The sequence below is a fragment of the Orcinus orca genome, chromosome 9 (assembly GCF_937001465.1).
Source record: "Orcinus orca chromosome 9, mOrcOrc1.1, whole genome shotgun sequence".
NCBI classification, from domain to species: domain Eukaryota; kingdom Metazoa; phylum Chordata; class Mammalia; order Artiodactyla; family Delphinidae; genus Orcinus; species Orcinus orca.
This window is the reverse complement of record NC_064567.1, coordinates 96,555,789-96,575,060: the sequence shown is the minus strand read 5'-3', so window position 1 is coordinate 96,575,060 and position 19,272 is coordinate 96,555,789.

Here is a 19,272-nt window from a genome sequence, read left to right as displayed (position 1 = left end):
CTCAGCCCCTGTATTTCTTGTAGACCGGTGGTTAGATCGTGAGGCTTTATTTCACTCAAGTGCGATGTTTTTTCAAGAACGCTTCCATCAGGGGGCACGTAATATTGGGCAGTGACCTGCCACTGATGGCTATGGCCTGGCCCCTTTGTCTCATAGTTGGATATTTTTCAACAGTCTGGTTCCACAATCCCTTCATCGTTTATTAGTGGAAACATTTACATAAAGAGACCTTTTCCCTCCTCGACTACTTGGTCACCCTGAGGTACAGATCCTTCAGAAAAGTCAAGTTAAATGCCTCATCCTTTCTCTTCAGCAATGCTGCTTCCTTGGAATCGCTGGAGCTAAACAATCCATTAGTCATCATCTTATGGACGATCCAATTGTCCCGCCCCGGCCAGCGGCGGCCTCTTCGAAGTGGACCCTGGCAGCTGCTGAGGGCTCCTCAGACCTAGAATTGGCCACTGCTGCTTCTAGAGGAAAGTGCTGTTTCAGGCCCACTACCACTCACCGAGGGTGTTCACTGCACCTGGGACTTGGCACCAGAGAGAGTGAGGAAATAAGCACCTTGTGTTTAAGAGAAAAACCTCATGAATTCACAGTATTTCCAACCCAAAGTAGGATTACAGGGTTATTGATCACATTCTTTGGTATTATCTGCACCCACCCACTCCCCCTATGGTGAAAGCCAGTGTGTAATGTTGTTAATGTAACTATAGTTCCACTTTATCCTAAAACATATGGAACAGTGGCAATAATACCAGTATTATTACTAATAAAATGATTACTGAAAACAATTTGCTGAAAGTTTTTTCGTTGCTTTTCTTGTCCTTGGTGTATGTCCCACTGTCGGCCTGCTGTCGAATTTCTATGATTTAATTACTTGAAATAACTCTTTTCTGTGGGGTTATGTCTTTTGTTTGTTTTTGCCATTTTTTACTAATACTTTGCTTTTGATTTTTTTAAGTAATTTTTTTTTTAATGTTTGGATTCAATTGTAATCCTTTAAGTCGTTACATGGTCCAAACTCACAAGGCCCATGCTGAGAGGTCAGCCCCTCTCCTCCAGATAATCATCGAAGATAGGGCTCCACGCTGCACCCTCCCACCCCGGCCCGCTGTGAAGCTGCAGCATGGTTTAGCGAGCCTGCACCCCAGGGGTGGAATGAGGCCAAAATGAACAGCCTGGTGCGCAAACTGCCTCGTGTTTTTGCCCATGTTTCCTTGGGGGAGGTTTCCGAAGTGGGATGCTGGGTCAGTCGCGGCCCCAGAGTTCAGCCAGACATAGCCCCTTATGCCCTGTCAGGAGCTTTGCTGGCCGGTTCCTCATGCCTGACCAAGCAGGGATGTCTGCTGGCCTGAAAGGTGAGAAAAGGTTGCTCAGTGTGCTCTTAATTTGCATTTCTCTTATTATGCAAGAGTCTGAGTTGCCTTTTCACATATTTAAAAGCCATTTGAGTTTCTTTTTCAGTGAACTGTCTGTTCCCATCTCTTGACTTGTTTTTTCCTCTCAGGTCCTCAGCCTTTGTTGTCTCTATTTTTAGAAGCACCTTAGATATGGGATATTTGCTTTTTGTTTTATAAGTTGTAAATATTTTTTCTCGATTTGTTGTCTTTTTACTTTGCTTATGTTTATGTTATCAGATCTGGTCTTTCCCCTCCTTGCTCTGAATTTTGAATAATAGTTAAGAAAACTTTCCTCGGGAATTCCCTGGCGGTCCAGTGGTTAAAACTCCACGCTATCACTGCTGAGGGCCCAGGTTTGATCCCCATTCAGGAAACTAAGATCCCACAAGCCACGTGATACGGCCAAAAAAAAGTTTCCTCATCTCCCAGATCATTGAAGAATTCACCCATGTTTTTGCCTAGTGCCTCTATGGCTTAATTATTTTTGCTTTCATTTAAATCTCTGAACCACCTGTTGTTCACCCTTGTGTACACTAGGAAGGATGGATCTGATTTCATCCTTTTCCACACGTTTGTCCAGTTACCCCAATATCACCCATTACTCAGTTGTCCCCACTGCTATGAAACACCATTTTACTGGGCACTCAAGTTTCCCCATGGAGGGGGGTCTGTTTCTGTATTTTCTCCTCTGTTCCTGCAGCTTATCCCAGGACAACCCCACAGCTTCAATCGGGGGCGAGACAGCACAACCCAATCTGGGGTTGTTCCCTCATTTTTCTTCTTCAGAGATTGTTCTTGCTTGAGCGTAACAAAAAATGAGCTTTAAGTCAAGTGGTCTCATTCCATTAACAAGCACCATGGTATTGTTATTGGGATCATGTTAAAAATTAATTCAGGGAGAGCAGACACAGTCACGATGCCACTATCCCACCCGAACACAGGTGTCTTCCACTTCTTCAGTCCATGTTTGTGTGTTTCAGGAGATTTTCTTATAGAGATTTTGGATGTTTCTGTTCATTTTAACCCTAAAGTATGTACTTGTAATCGTAAACAGATCTTCTATTATACGCTGGCGTTCCAACAGGACGAAGGGAAAAGCCAAGCTGGCTGGAGGGGCTGTAGAGCAACAGGACGGGAGGAGACAGCAACGGATACAAGAGCCCAGCCTGGGGTGTGGGAACTGGGGGGCTGGGGTACGTGGGGAGGAGGGCGAGGACCCCCAGGCCCCACATATTCCTGTGTTGTTGACTTGAACACTGACTGTGGTTTCTGCATTTGAGCTGCACTAGCTGTTTTCATCGGCCCGTGTAACTGGGAGAGAAGCTACGAGGCACTGATGGAAGGGCCTGGAGGCTGGTGTAGGTGACCCTGCATGGCAAGCCTTGACAAATGCACGGCAAGAGCTGCTGGTACCCCTAAAGGGGCCAAGACGCACTACTGAACCCACGTCTGGGCCCGAGGTTCCACCCAGTCAGCGTAATAGAAGCCACTGGTGCACGGAGCCCTCAAACAGCAGGGCCGCTGTCCCCATGCCACCTGGCATGGCAACCGGGCCAGAATGTGTTGCTGCCACTGATGGCTCCCGATGTGCCACCTCAGACACCACCAGTGCCCTCTGAAAGAACGCTGTGCCCTCTGGCAAGAAAACAAGTCAGTCTGCCTACACCTGGCAAAGTGAACAGCTGACCTTTACTGCCTGAACTCTCCATCGGCTGCCCGGCCGGCACGTGCCGAGTGACGGTGGGACTTCATTCTTGTGGGAGTCGTAGCAGACTGATGGCTCCCAGAGAGAACCACCTGCGAGGGTTACGTGCCACCCGCCCACCTCTGTCTAAAGGGGCAGGTCATGAGGAGAGCAAAGTCCAAGGCCTGGCTTCCCCGGGTCACCTGTGGGCCATCCGGACAGCATCACGGACAGCATGTCACACTCTGACCCCACAGCCACTAACAGAGAGGATGCCAATCCCTGATGGCCCCTTGGGATACAGAAGGCGCTTCTCCCGTAAGGACAGGAGCACCCGAGGTGGGAATGGGATGAGGGGGAGGAATGCTCACCGAAGGCAAAACGATGACAGCTCGACCACAATTCGAACAAGTTCTCTCCCAACTGCATTCTCATAAGGTGAGACCCGCCCCAGAAACGCCCAACAGAAAGAACAGCTCCACTTAAAGGTAAAACCCATGCACTTCCATAAACAGGAGGCTGCACGTGGTCTGGCCCCAGAGGAAGCAAGGTCCACTACCTTACCCACACTGCTGACTCAGGTAGAGCCTCGCCCACCAGACCGGACCCAGGTCACGGATGGTAAAGCTTGCCTCACTTCTGAGGTGCATGACCCATGGAAGGCTGCAGCTGCCTGCATGACCGATCATGAGTGTCCCACAGTCCAACGCACTGGACACACTGACCAAGGGCCAAACATCCAGGTTCCTGCTGCAGGACAGATGTGACAACCTATCCACGCGTCGAATCTTCATGGAGCCCGTGTAAGCACCCACAAAGGAAGCGCTGCCATGGGCAAAGTCAACGAGCATCTCTACTAGAGCCTGACCCCCTGGTGATGGGCGACCAGAAGAGACTAGTGCAGCCAAGAGGACGGCCTTTGGAAACCTGTCCGCATCCCTGGTGAGCACGTCATCAGGAATGTGATGGAAGCAACACAGGAGATGCGTACACGGACGCCGAGCACCTGCTGAGCGTAAGGGATGGGCAGTGCACATGCAACTCCGCCTCCATAGAGGCCACCACCTCAGCGCTAATTCTGCTAAGGAATTAGGGGGAATTCCTGGGCCAGTTTTGCAATTTTTCTTAAGTTTGAAATTATTTCAAAATAAAAAGATTCTTAAAAACACACATCTGGGCTTCTCTGGTGGCGCAGTGGTTGAGAGTCCACCTGACGATGCAGGGGACACGGGTTCGTGCCCCGGTCCGGGAAGATCCCACATGCCGCGGAGCAGCTGGGCCCGTGAGTCGTGGCCGCTGAGCCTGCGCATCCGGAGCCTGTGCTCCGCAACAGGAGAGGCCACAAGAGTGAGAGGCCCGTGTACCGCAAAACAAAAACAAAAACAAAAAAAACACACATCAAAATAATAAACATTTTACAAGGGTACACAAACCAAAGGACCTGCATCAAACAGGTAAGGATGGTTGCCAATGAAGGAGGGGCATGAAAGAGGAGTGAGGACTGGGGAATCAAAGAAAATGGATAAGTGAATAAATAAAACCAACAGAAAGCACCAGGACTTCCCTGGTGGCGCAGTGGTTAAGAATCCGCCTGCCAATGCAGGGGACATGGGTTCGAGCCCTGGTCTGGGAAGATCCCACATGCCGCAGAGCAACTAAGCCTGTGCGCCACAACTACTGAGCCCACATGCCACAACTACTGAAGCCTGCATGCCTAGAGCCCATGCTCCGCGACAAGAGAAGCCACGACAATGAGAAGCCTGCGCACTGCAACGAAGAGTAGCCCCCACTCACCACAACTAGAGAAAGCCCCGCAGCAACAAAGACCCAATGCAGCCAAAAATTAATTAATTAATTTTTTTAAAAAACCAACTTTTAAGTGCACCTTGGAAAATAAAATCCAAAATTATTAGCAAATGCCATTTTCATCTACTAGCTTGGCAAATATTCAACAGCTTGGAAATATGCCATGTGGGCAAAGATATTAAAAAACAAGCACTCTCATCATAAATTGCTGTTAAGAATAAAAACTAGGAACTTCCCTAGTGGTCCAGTGTCTAAGACTCCTCCACACTCCCAATGCAGGGGGCCTGGGTTCGATCCCTGGTCAAGGAACTAGATCCCACATGCCACAACTAAAGATCCTGCATGCCACAACTAAGACCCCGAGTAGCCAAATAAACAAATATATATTTTTTTAAAATGGAAGAAGAAAAACTGGAACAATCACTATGGGGAACAATGTGTCAATATCTATAAAATTACAAATGTACGTATGCTTTCCTGATAATTGCATTTTCAGGAATCAATCCTATAAATACATTTACACACATGTGAAAGGTTGGTAGAAAGCTAATATCTGCATTTTTTTGTTAGAGCAAAATGACAACCTAAAAGTCCATAAACAGGCTACTGTTTAAATGAATTATATTAATCCACAGGAGAAAATGCCATTCAGCTCTAAAAAAGAATAAAGAATCTACATACCCATAATGAAAGAGCTCCAGAAAATATTGTCAAGAAAAAATAACACCAAAGAGGTTCCTATCTGCAAAAGAGAGGAGTAGATTGTATCAGAATAAGTTTCTCACAAATCAGGGTTTGAACTCTAGGATCTAGAAGTAATAACACCCCAGTAGCAATAAGCACATCTACTGACCAGATCTTGGTTTCTAAATATCATTTCCACCGAGAGCAACCAGTGCTCCTTGGACAAATGTCAAGCTCAGGGCTGGACAAGAAAGTATCAGATGAACCTGGAGCATCTTGTGGCAAACGTAAGCAAGAACTCAGAGAGTACTGGGGGGCTTCCCTGGTGGCACAGCGGTTAAGAATCCGCCTGCCAGTGCAGGGGACACGGGTTCGAGACCTGGTCTGGGAAGATCCCACATGCCGCGGAGCAACTAAGCCCATGCACCACAACTACTGAGCCTGCACTCTAGAGCCCGCGAGCCACAACTACTGAGCCCACGTGCCACAACTACTGAGCCTGTGCTCTAGAGCCCGCAAGCCACAACTACTGAGCCCACGTGCCACAACTACTGAGCCTGCGCTCTAGAGCCCACGAGCCACAACTACTGAGCCCACGTACCACAACTACTGAGCCTGCGCTCTAAAGCCCACGAGCCACAACTACTGAGCCCATGTGCCAGAACTACTGAGCCTGCGCTCTAGAGCCCGTGAGCCACAACTACTGAGCCCACGTGCTACAACTACTGAGCCTGCGCTCTAGAGTCCGTGAGCCACAACTACTGAAGCCCGCAAGCCTAGAGCCCGTGCTCCGCAACAAGAGAAGCCACCGCAGTGAGAAGCCTGTGCACCGGAACGAAGAGCAGCCCCCACTCAACGCAACTAGAGAAAGCCTGCGCGCAGCAACAAAGACCCAACGCAGCCGAAAATAAATTTAAAAAATAAATAAATTTATCAAAAAATAAATACACGAAGCCAAAATGAACTGAACTACAGGGAGAAACAAGCAAACCTAAAACAATAACTGGAGACTTTAACACCCCCCTTCTCAATAACTGACAGAATTAGCATACAAAAATTCAGTAGGAAACAGTTTGGCAGTGTTTTACAAAGTTAAATATATAGTTCCTATATAACTGGGCAATTCCATTAGTAGTTATTGTCCAAAAGAAATGATAACATATGTCCACACAATGGGTCATTCACAGATGTTCACAGCAGCTTTTCATTATAATACAAAACTAAAAAGAACCCTAATGTCCGACAAAAGGTGACGGATAAACAAACTGTGGTATATACATACCACAGACTACTACTCAGCAATAACATACACACAACATTATGGATGAATCTCAAAAACATTATGCTGAGTAGAGGTTCTTGCACACAAGTATATTGTATGAATCCATTTGTATCAAGTTCTAGAGCAGATAAAACTAATTCAGACAATTCTAATGTATATTGGAAATTAATCCAAACAGCAATAATCTATAGTGGAAATACAAAACAATGGTTGCCTGGGAAAGGGACTTCCTAAGAGGTAGGAAGGGAACTTTCTGATCGCGGATTATGGTCTATTTCTTGGCAGGGGTTTGGGTTACACAGGTGTATGCTTTTGCCAAAATTTAGCTAATGTACATTTAAGATGTGTCCATTTCACCATAAATTTTACAGAGAAAGAAAACTGTAAACAAATACTGAACTCTAGTTAATGATACGCATGCTGAAGTGTTTAGATCAAAGTGAACTGATGTCTGCAATTTACTTTGAAATGCATCAGAAAAATAAAATGGGTCGATGGACAGGTAGAAGGATGAAGAGATGGGCAGACATGAGATAAAACAAATATACCAAATGTTAATGGTAGAATCTAGGCAGTGGGTATATGGGTATTTGCAATAAAATTCTTCCAACTTTGGTGTATTCAAAACTTTTCATAATAAAATGCTTGGGGCGTGGGGGGCGGAGGAAGCAGACTGTGGCTGTAGACTCCTCTTCCGAGAAGTGGCGCTGAAGATGCACATGTTTTATGTGGAGGCTTAGAACACAGCCTAAAATAGGTCTGACATTGGATGTACCTGCCTTCATCTACTATGCATATTTCAGAACATAAAATGTAAGAGCTATTTAGAGCAACACCTCTACCGGCAGTAATAAAACACTTAGACACAGTCAGACCCAAAACGTTTCCTGACATTGACAAGTAGGATAACATACCTGACACGTAGGTCTGTCCAGGGCCTTAAACTAATAAAACTGTATCCCCACCATGTAAGCAAGGGGAAAATGGAATATTCTAAACCACACCTGACTGTAGAGTTAATGGTAACGACACACAGGAAGCACATTAGAGATCTGGGGAAAAAACTGCATGTCGTTTCAAACTATAGAATGAATAATAAAGATTCAAATAAATGAAAGTTTCTTCTTCTCAGAGTCACAAGTAACAACACAGGTGAGCCAGCATCTCCCACACCAGGTAACACAACAGGGTCAGACTGACCATTTTTCTCACTTTCCGAATTCAACTATTCTTTCCGCCTCCCGGGTTACAAGATACACACTGCAGTTCGCCATCCTAAGCCTTGAACAAAAGCCCAAATTCCAACTTCCTACTGCACTCATTAAAGAGGATTTCTTTTCATGGCACTGAACACATCTAATGCCTGTGATCAAATGCCCTGATTCTTAACGCAATCCAGCAGAAAACTGCTACTGTTCAGGCACACTTCGGAGGAAAACCTGTAACATTTTTGGCACCAGCACACAGCTAAGAAGAAATGTCCTTTTTATTTCTACTAAATCGACAAATCCAAATCTAAACTCTGTCGCAATTGCATAACCATTAATACTGCGTGTCACATTTGAAGAACGGCCACTGGCCTTGGACTGAGGGATAAGAAAGAGCAAACGGAGCAGTGAAAGTGCCCACAAAGAACACGGGGCAGGACAATGGCACGGAGGCTGGGCAAATGTGGCTCAGCCCAATCCCCTGCTACAGACCCTAGGTCACATGACCACAGTGAGTGTGCGGTTTGCGACCCACACAGAGCACATGCAGGTGGTCCCGCCACTCTGAGTAGCTCGTCCACGTCTAAGGCGACAGTGGAGACCAGGTCCTCAGAACCTCCAGGCTAGAATGAGACCAGGTCCCACCGAACCAGTCCTAGCAGGGGACTGACTGCACTAGACTCTTGTCACATCAGCATGATGTCTAGGGTATGCTTCAAAATAACCCATTTAGTCTGCCTGAACAAAGCACCACAGACCTGGCAGCTTCAACAACAGTTATTTATTGTCTCGCAGTCCCGGAGGCTGGGTGTCCGAGACCAAGGGGTCGGCAGGGCTGGTTTCTCCCGAGGCCGCTTCCTCAGTTTGGAAACAGCCATCTTCTCCCTGATCTCCACAACATCCCTCTACTGGATGCACATCCCCGGTGTCTCTGTGTCCAAATTTCCTCTTCTTATAAGGACATCAGTCATATGGGATTCGGGCCCACCCTAGTGACCTCCCTTACCCTTTTTTTAAAAAAATTTATTTATTTATTTATTTTTGGCTGTGTTGGGTCTTCGTTGCTGCACGCAGGCTTTCTCTAGTTGCAGCGAGCGGGGGGCTACTCTTTGTTGCAGTGCACAGGCTTCTCACTGCAGTGGCTTCTCTTGTTGCGGAGCACGGGCTCTAGGCGCACGGGCTTCAGTAGTTGTGACATGCGGGCTCAGCAGCTGTGGCATGCGGGCTCAGTAGTTGTGGCTTGCAGGCTCAGTAGTTGTGGCACACGGGCTTAGTTGCTCCACGGCATGTGGGATCTTCCCAGGCCAGGGCTCGAACCCGTGTCCCTTGCACTGGCAGGCGGATTCTTAACCACTGCGCCACCAGGGAAGCCCAACCTCACTTATCCTTAATCACCTCTTTAAATGCCCTATCTCCAAAGGCAGACGCATTCTGAGGTGCTGGGGGGGTCAGGGCTTCAACAATATGAGTTGGGAGTGCAGGGCATAGTTTAGCCCATAACACCTGGGGAGCAGGAGTGGATGAGGAAAAAGTGTACCTGAAACAACCTGCTCATGCATTGATGATATCTGACATTGTGGCATTTGAATCTGCATTAGAAGATTTTCTCTACACTTGTACTTGATGTCTTCATAACAAAAAGGTTTCCTTATTCACTCTTATCAAATCACACTTCCTAATATCCATCCTCATCTGTCCTCTGAGCTCCGCTTCAAGCTCTGTGGCCACAGACCTCATCTGTCTCCCCAGCATCTGCACCTGGCGCACAGTGACAATGAACAATTCTTAAAGCAATGAATGAAAACCTCCAATGGCTTCAGCTGCACCCAGGACCAAAACCAACCCTACACACAAACACCCTGGGCTCCAAGCCCTCCCAGCACTTCAGGGCCTCAGTCCCCACCTTGCCTGCTTCTGTACATCACATGCATGGTCTCCCGCGTGGAATTAGCTGATGCCTGCCTGTCTCTCCTGATATGAGGGCACTGGCCCTCTCTCATTCTCTAACATGGTGTGAGCAGCTTACTCTCCAAATAAAATGAGATGGCCTCAGCCCTTCTCACTGTACTGAGCATGTAATAGGCACCCAAATAAATAAATAGGATGATTTCACACCAATCAGCTAAATCTACAGTACTTAACTGCATCCCACCACAGAGTGGTGATGAGGATGGAGCAGGTGGGTTATTATTGCTGACAGAAATGAAGAAATAAAAGACTAACAGTAACTGCAGTGACCAAAACTACTGGGTACAGAGGCACTTGTCCTTGACCTCATAGGGCAGAACACTGACAGCCCTTCCCATTCCAGAGCAGCCCCCTATTGCAGTACTATTGGTCATAAAAATGTCTTCCTCTCAAACGATGCTCAGAGCAGAAATAGAAAAGTACTAGAAGGTTCTGATGTGCTTTCTGAACCTAAATTATCATGATCAGTGGGTTATCAATCTGACTGAAGAAGACCAGGGAATTTACAGTTCCTAATGCAGAAAATTAATAAATACATGATACTATGTAAACGGTAATTCTCCAAACCAGAAGAGGAATGAGCCCCATGTTTGCCAGTTATTCTGGACTCATCTACTGACGGCCTGACGTCTGGTCTCCACCAGATACCTCCTGCAGTGGTCTTCCGGCCTCCTCACCCCAGGGTGCAACACTGCCATCGAAGAATCACTGTGACAACTATCCGAGAGGAAATAAAAAAAGGTAGAGAGGCCCAAATTCACTTTGTTAACCCATATTATGGCTGTGACACCTACAGAATCAATACAGTTATAAAAGCAATTTAGTAGGTCATGACCAGCAGTTTAAAAAAAAAAACCAAAAAAAAAGAACAGAATAAAAAAAATCAGAGTGCCCTGCTTGTAGTAATAATTATTTCTCTAAACTTTCATTTCAGCTATACAAATACTTACACATATGCACACATACCTGTAGAGAAGGTATGGCTGCCTGAGGGCTGGTCTAGCTCAAACTCCCACTTCCTCACAGACACTAGCTAAGGGATGATTTGGCAAGTACGTGGGCTGATAACTGGGGACCCATAACCTAGAGGAATATTTTTCTCCCCACTTTTCTTATGGAAACTTCAAAAATTCACAAAAGCAAGCAGCATAACGAATAATGAATAACCCCTGCCAAAACATTCAGCTGTCTCCCCTCTTTTTTTTCTAGTCTGAGTAAAGCAAATCTCTGAAATCATATTGTTTCACCTATAAATACCCCAGTGTATATGTCTATCAGATCAGAACTTGACAAAACATTACAAATATTACACCCAACAAAATTAATAATAATGCCTCATTATCATTTACACCAAGTCCTACATTTCTAGGGTACTTTATAACCTTTGTTTTTTTTCATTTAAAGAATACAAATAAAACAGACCAACGTAAAACTATTTAACTTTGTTCATGGCTACCTGTGGTGCGACCTATGCCCCGACAGCAGCAGAAGCAGCAGAAACCGGGACCTGAACAAGGTTGAGGGCCAAGGGTGACTTCCCACAACTGTGTCTTCCCAAAGGCTGTGATCCGCATCTGAGTCAAGTGTTTTTACAAAAATGCACATAATCCAACTCAAGTGTACACCTAAGCTTCCTACAAAAAGGAATTACATCCTAACAGAAGAGTATCAAAATGCATGGAACTTGGGTCTGCTCTGTAAGGAGGAAGCCTCATTCTCCAAACCCCCAAGAAGGAATGGTGGCCTGAAAGGTACCAGTCACTCTGGGGACGTTCAGGCAGGACAGTGACCTCCATGGTCATTCCTACTCCCCAGGTCCCACGCCTCTGGCAGCTAGTGGACTTCTCTGTCCACACGTCCATACCCCAGACCTCCCCATCTTCTCATCAGCTCCTCCCACACCCCATCACCCAGCACCTTCCACGGGACATTACTGGCTCCAGTCACCATCATCGTGTGTGCCAAGGTAGCCTGAGTAAGGACAGGGCTGTACATGTGCACTTTATATGAAATCCACTCTGGTCTACTGGTTCTCTGGCAGCTCGATGAGTCCTGTCCTGAGGAAACAGGCCACGTTAGAACAAGCCTGATTAACTGCTTGACAGAACACCAAGACAAGCATCTGAAGACCTGAAGAGCCTATCAATCCAAATTTTTAAAGGCTTAAATCTGCACTTTTTGAGGAAGCTAACTTGGAAAGAGAATTTAAATGTCCACATGGTACTTTCATAAAACTATTAAGTCATTACTCGCTGCTTCTGCTTGAATTTGTGTATAAGTTTTAAAATCGATAGCTCTAATTTACGATAATGAGAACCACTTAAGCATCAAATTGACTGAGTTGGAGGTGACCTCACATTGAATGGGGGAGCAGAGCAGGAAGGTTCTACTGGCTTGTGATTGGCTGAGAGCAAGAGGTAAAGTGTGCTAAGTCGTGGCCTGGATAGAAATCTATGCCCCAGAGCTCTCTGTCTAGCCTGCCTGTAGGAAAATGAGATACGGCAGTGGCAGAGTACACAGAAAACACAAACCTCCTGGCTTCGGCAACTGTGTAATAACTGCTTATCTCCTCTAATAGAGACAATGAAATGTATTAATCTTCTCTATGCCTGAATCTTTCCATTGCCCCCACTATAAAATTCTTGAGATTTACTGATTCTATTCCAAAAGCTCAGGAATGTCTTACCACTTCTCTGTCTCTCTCAATATGCTGAATGTTCAAATGTCTCTTCCAGAGCTGGTTGAAAGTTCTGGGAAAAGTTCATTCTCATCCTTCCCCATCAGATAGGCTAGTACCCACATGAAGAGAATAACTCTCCTTGTCAGGCACCATTTGGACTGATTGTGGAAGACACCGTGTGGCCAGGATTGGTCCTCTGCCAGGACTGAGCCAGCTTATCTACAGAACGCTGGCAGCCATGAGCACTGGTGACAGGCCTTCTCCTATAAGGGCCCTGGCCCACCTGCCTACCTGTGACAGGAAAGGATGCAACTGACTACATTTCTTGTGAAGGCATCTACCAGCTTTGGTAGAAACACTAAATAAACTCAGCTTTCCCCCTTTTTGGTGGGCAGCATCCCTCTGTGGTCTAATGCTTGCAGGCTGAATCACTTTCTTGGGCTGTTTTCCAGACTTAAACCATCTTTGTAGGTAACTGCAACTGATACTGCACTTAAATTACACATGTGTATTAATAACCCAACAAAACAATGAATGAAGAAAGTGAGAGGAGAAGCACTGCACAATTCCCCGAAGACCACCTGGCTACACTTCATTTGAAATACCTTTTTAAAATGGGACACCTTGTGATGAGTAATCGCCAACTGAAGGACACAGCTGGCTCTGAAGAGCAGAAGATCAGAGGATTTATGAAGGTCTGTTTTAAACTTGCACATGAAAGTGCACACACATTTATTAAAACGAAAATAACAGGTAAGACACTTCGATTATAAAGCCTGTATTTGAAAAAGATACATTTCATTGAAATCCATTTTACATTTTAATGATAGCTTATCTCACATGGTTATTTGTCTCCTTAAAATGTTGAGTTTCTTTATCAATTACTCTAGCTTGTAATTAAAGCCACATTTTAAAAATTACAAAGACTAAGGAGCCTCTTGAACTGTGTCCTAAATCCAACTGCCAAATGTAACGTCACTGAAATCACTCAGCTGGTATTAGGTAGAGCAAAACTCAACCCGCGCCGGCCGGACCGGACCGTGAACGGGCTGTACCATGAAGAAGTTTTTGCTTTTACTTGGTACCCCAATACTGAAGTCAACTAAGCAGCAAATGTTTCTACATTAACCTTACACCCCATTTTCTCAAGATGCTAACCCTGGAAAACTTTCTGGCCCATAATGGGGTCCAGCTCCTCTGCAGCCCCTGGTCACTGACCCGCGGGCAAGGCCATGTGCAGAGTCTGGGTTTGGGGGAGAGTCACTGACCGGAAGGGGCGGAAAGGCGTGGCTCCTTCCTCCCCCGCGCGCCCGGCCGGCAAAGGACCACCTAACCCCATTGTCCAGGGGCTCGCCTCCTACTCCATCGCGCGGAGACCGACTCCCGCGACCCTGTCCCGGGCCTGACCGTGCGCCGTCCACCCGGGGTCCCCGGCCTGCCCGCCACGCTCACCTCCAACAGTGTGCGCCCCCGGGCCTCCCCACGCCGGACTTCCAACCTGGGGCCTCCCCACGCCGGACTCCCACCTCGGAACTTCCCTTGCCGGGCCTCCCTACGCCGGACTCCCGCCCGGGACCTCTCCACGCTGGAGTCCCACCAGACTCCTGTCCCGCACCTCCCCACGCCTAGCCTCCTCACGCCGAACCTCCCAAATCAGAACTCCCCTCCACGGACATCCCCAAGCCAGACTTTCCCACGCCCCGCACTGGAAGACCGACGGGCGGCCCCGAGGGACCCTCCCGTGTTCCCCTCGCCCCCCGAACCCCAGCCCCTCCGCCTTCCGCCTGCCTCGGTCTGGGGTCCAGCCCGCCCCCCACCCGGCCTTCGGGAGGACGCGCCCCGCTTGCTCACCTTCTTGCCCTTCTTGCCCTCTTCCTCCATGTCGCCGCGAGCGGCCCCCGCGGCCCGGCCCGCCCCGGGAGCCCCGCGCCGCCCGCTGCCGCTACATGCTCGCCCGGGCCCCGCGGCGGCTGCCGCTCCTGCGCTGCTTTCCTGGCCGCAGTCTCCGCCCGCGGCCGCCAGGGGCCGTCCGCGCCCTGCACCCCGCACCCCGCACCCCGCACTTCCGGGCCGAGGGCGCGGCCCCGCCCCCGCGAGCACGCCCCTCCCCGCGTGCGCACGCCCCTTCGGCCCACACGCCCCGCCCCCAACCCTTGTGAGCGGCCGAGAACGCGCCTGCCCTCCCCACCCCTTCAGGGCCGCGGGAGCGCGCCTATCGCGCCCCTATCCCGCCGCACTTCCTTCAGGGAGGTCCCGAGCGCGCCTGCCCCGCCTTCAGCCCACCCTCCCGGCCCCTCAGGGCCAAGGGAGCTGCTCCAGCTTTTCAATTCTGCCGCCATCTTTACGGCAGCCAACTTCCCAGCCTGCCTGGCGCTCAGGGAGAGGGAGCTCAGGCCAACAGGAAGCAGAGGACGGGGCCGGTGGGAGGGGTGGAACCTGTGGGGAAGGGAAGGACGGGAAGAGGGTGGGGTGTGGGGCTATAGGAGGGGGCCTGTGGAAGGGGAAGGCGGGGCTGACAAGGGGCGGGGCCGCGGGTGGGCGTGGCCGGCGAGAATAGAAGGGCGTGGCCTGCGGGAAACCGAAGGCGGGGCCTCCTGGAGGAGCCGGGCCTTGGGGAAGGGGCGTAAGACCCACTCCCTTTTCTTTTCTCGTTTTGCCTTCCATTCCTGCGGCCACAGTGAAGCTTTTTTTCTAAGTCTTCGTCTGTTCCAATGTCAGACTTCCTTAGGCAAACCCGTCAGGAAAGTTTAAATACAACAGCGAGCCCGTCCGGACCCTATCAGAATAAAAAGTGGAACCTTAACAGTCACTTAGAAATAACTGCCACCTTTTACGGATGAGGTCCCAATGGGTTGGTTTGCCCAAAAGCACACTGCAAACTGGAGTCTGCAGCAGCAGTCCCACTATTTTGCCACTAGACTAAGCTGGCAGTAAGAACCTCGCAGCACAGCTAGAATGTAAACTGACACCAAACCAGTATTTGTCTCAATTGATTTTTTTTTTTAAGAGTACTGTCTCCTGTGCCAGTGGTCAATATATTGTCTCTCAGCTCCACATTCACTCTCATTTCTCTTCGCGGCATGGAGCTGGGCCCTTTGAGCATCCCTGCTTTGCCAGGTGGCCCAGTGTGAAGCTTTGCCAGGAGAAACTGCTGGGAGGCAGTGCAGGAGGAAGGGGCTTTGCCACCTGGTTCCGGTGAGCTTTCTTGGCAGGCACCTGCAGAAAGAGGCCTCTGAAGCGCCTACCTCCCTGCATCAAGGGTAGCTTCTCCAGCTCTGGGTTCTGCGAAGCACCTGGCTCTGCAGTGCGGGGCTGCCAGCAGTACCCAGTACCCAGCAGCTGGCAGATTCCTCCAGCACCCACGCTGGGAAGTTTTATATCCGAGTGGTCATCAAGACACCTCCATCAACAGTTTTCCAGAGGGTGGACTTCAGCCAGTTCTGCCAGCACTTCTCTGCCATTCGGTGAGCTGAAGCTATTCTCTCTCCAACAAAGTCTGGCCCTCAGCCCTGGGAGGAGGGGGAGGGGGTCTTCCCTAGACAGCCCTCAGAACAGTAGCTGCTCCTTATACCTACTGTTTGTTTTTATTTTATTTATTTATTTAGGCTACATTGGGCCTTCATTGCTGCACGTGGGCTTTCCCTAGTTGCGGTGCTTGGGCTTCTCATTGTGGTGGCTTCTCTTATTGCGGAGCATGGGCTCTAGGCACACGGGCTTCAGTGGTTGTGGTGTGCGGGCTTAGTTGCTCCACGGCATGTGGGACCTCCCCGGACCAGGGATCGAACCCGTGTCCCCTGAATTGGCAGGCGGATTCTTAACCACTGCACCACCAGGGAAGTCCCGTCCTACATTTTAAATCAATTCTGACAATATCTACCTGCAGAGAGCAAAACATCTCAGGGCTTAGTCCCATAAGACTGCCCTGCCCCCCACTTCAGATGATAGTTGAAAGTCCAGGTTGTTACCTGTGCTTCTGACCAGCTATAAATTGGAGGTTCCCAGGACCCCCTCCTTGGGTGCAATTAATATGCTAGAATGAATCACAGAACTCAGGAAAACACTTTACTTACTGTTTACCAGTTTATTATAAAAGGATATGATAAAGATACAGATAAACATACAAATAAAAGAGATGCTTAAGGGTTTCCCTGGTGGCGCAGTGGTTGAGAGTCCGCCTGACGATGCAGGGGACGCGGGTTCGTGCCCCGGTCCGGGAAGATCCCACATGCCGCGGAGAGGCTGGGCCCGTGACCCGTGGCCGCTGGGCCTGCGCGTCCGGAGCCTGTGCTCCGCAAAGGGAGAGGCCACAACAGTGAGAGGCCCGCGTACCGCAAAAAAAAAAAAAAAAAAAAAAAAAGATGCTTAGGGTAAGGTATGTGGGAAGGGGTATAGAGCTGTCTTCTGAACACACCATTCTCCCAGCCACCCCCCACGTGATCGGCAACCTAGAAGATCTCCGAACCCCATACTACTGGAATTTTACGGAGACTTCATCATATAGGCATGATCAATTATTAACTCTATTTTGTCTCTGGAGGATGGGGAGGTGGGGCTGAAAATTTCAAGCTCCTAATCATGGTCTTTCTGGTGACCAGCTCCCATCCAGTAACCATCCAGGAGCCCACCCAGAGTTGCCTCATTAGAACAAAGACATTCCTATCACCCAGGAAATTTCAAGCGATGTGGGAGCTCTGTGCTAGGAACCGGGGGTAGAGACTAATATATGTATTCCCTATTTTTTCACAACCTGATCCCAGGCTGACCCTCCTCAGGCTGCTCCTACCCATTAGAACGCCTTTGCCTCATTTCCACACACACAGGTCCAGGCTTCAAGTAAAATTTTGCCTACTAATAATCAGATGGTGATAATTTTGGAAATGAAGGAGGACCAGCTAAATGAGAACAGGCAAAGGCTATTTGTTCAGAGCTGGCTATAGTGAAGGAGTCAGCCACCATCACGTGCATCTGGCAGAGACCCAAAGGCAGGCAGAGGAGTGGGAGAGCTTCCTAGTGAAAAAGTCGGGGGTGTGGCCTGGGGAGGCTGGAGGTGGGCTACATAGAAGTGGGGTATCCATGCGATTGATTGGAGGACTGTGTAGGGTTTTCTCTGGTTGGTCCCAATTTAGAAGTGGGGAAAAAAATTAGGGAAGCTGTAAATTATTGACCAAGTTCTGGCCATTTGGCTTGCTTGGAGGTTATCATTTGCTTTCCTGGATTGTCACTAGAGATAGCAGTCTGACTCCCCCCAGGTCTGACTTAACAACAGCCAGCTTCCTGGGCTGGCTACTGTAGAGAAGGGGTGGGTTCCCTGGGCTGGTTGCTGCACTCTGTGGGTCAGAATGCTATTTTTATAAACGGTCGGACCATTGTCTGTGTAGTCAGTCTCTCGTAACAGACATAAGGCTAGCTGCAGTGTTAATTGAGAACAATATTTCTGCTAAGGTCACACCTCGACTGTAAAGTGTCCCAACAACCTCCTTCTTTTTCGTGATTACTGCTTTCTTACCACTTACTTCCCTAGCCTGCTCTGTGGCCCCATCCCGTGAACAAAAATGACTGGGACCCAGTTATTGAACTGCCTGCACTTCATGAAAGCCGCAATCTAGAGCTGATCCTCACTTCCCCTCTCCTCTCCTCAGAATTATTCAGGGCAATCCCAAACCTTACAAAACCCCTTTTCTACTCTTGTAACGAGAGGCAGCCCAGAATTCCCTGGGATTCTCCCTTGTTGCAGGAGATTAATAAAACAAACTTCGTTGGACACCTGGTTTGTCCCTGGTGGACTTACCTGTTAGATTTTATCACCCAGCTCAAGTATCACCTCTTCCACTAAATCTTTGGATGAAATTTTTTCCTCCCCCACTCCCAAAGCACTTTATTCATATGTCTCTGATGTTAACCATGTTAGGACATTCCTGTACTAGATCGTTAAGTTCCTGTAAAGATAGGGACTGTGTGGGATTCCTCGTTGTATCTGAGAGTTCTAATGAAAGGAATGATGTGCACCAGGCCAGACTAAGATGGAAAGGCACTGACATCACCTGGAGACACCTTTGTACAGATGCTTCCTAGCTAGAGTTTTCGAAAAATCCCTGAACAACTGAAAATTTACCCTCAGTTGACCTGTTCAAAGACAGTTTCCTGGACTCACATCTTTACAAGATTCCAGCTCTTTATTTTTTTTAAGTGAATCTTTTCACTGTTTCCAAGGCTGACTGCAGCTTTTTCCTTTTTGTCCCTCTCACTCGTCGAGAACTAAATAGCTAGCAAATAACTACCTAGATGTCTCTGAGTTGTTCTTCGACATATGCCATGCAATACTTCATACCATGCTGTGCATGTGACAAATCCAGTATTGACTTAATTAGTGAAGAAAAGAATTTCTTTAGAGTTGATTCAAGTGAATTCTCAATGCATTTATAATATCCAGTTTCCAGGCCTGTAAATGATAAAGGACCAAACCAACGCTAAATCCTAATGACCCCTTGGAAGTACAGCCACCCTGTGTGCCTCTGGTGAAAGAAACCTTGTAAGCCCTACTTTGATACCTCCTTGCT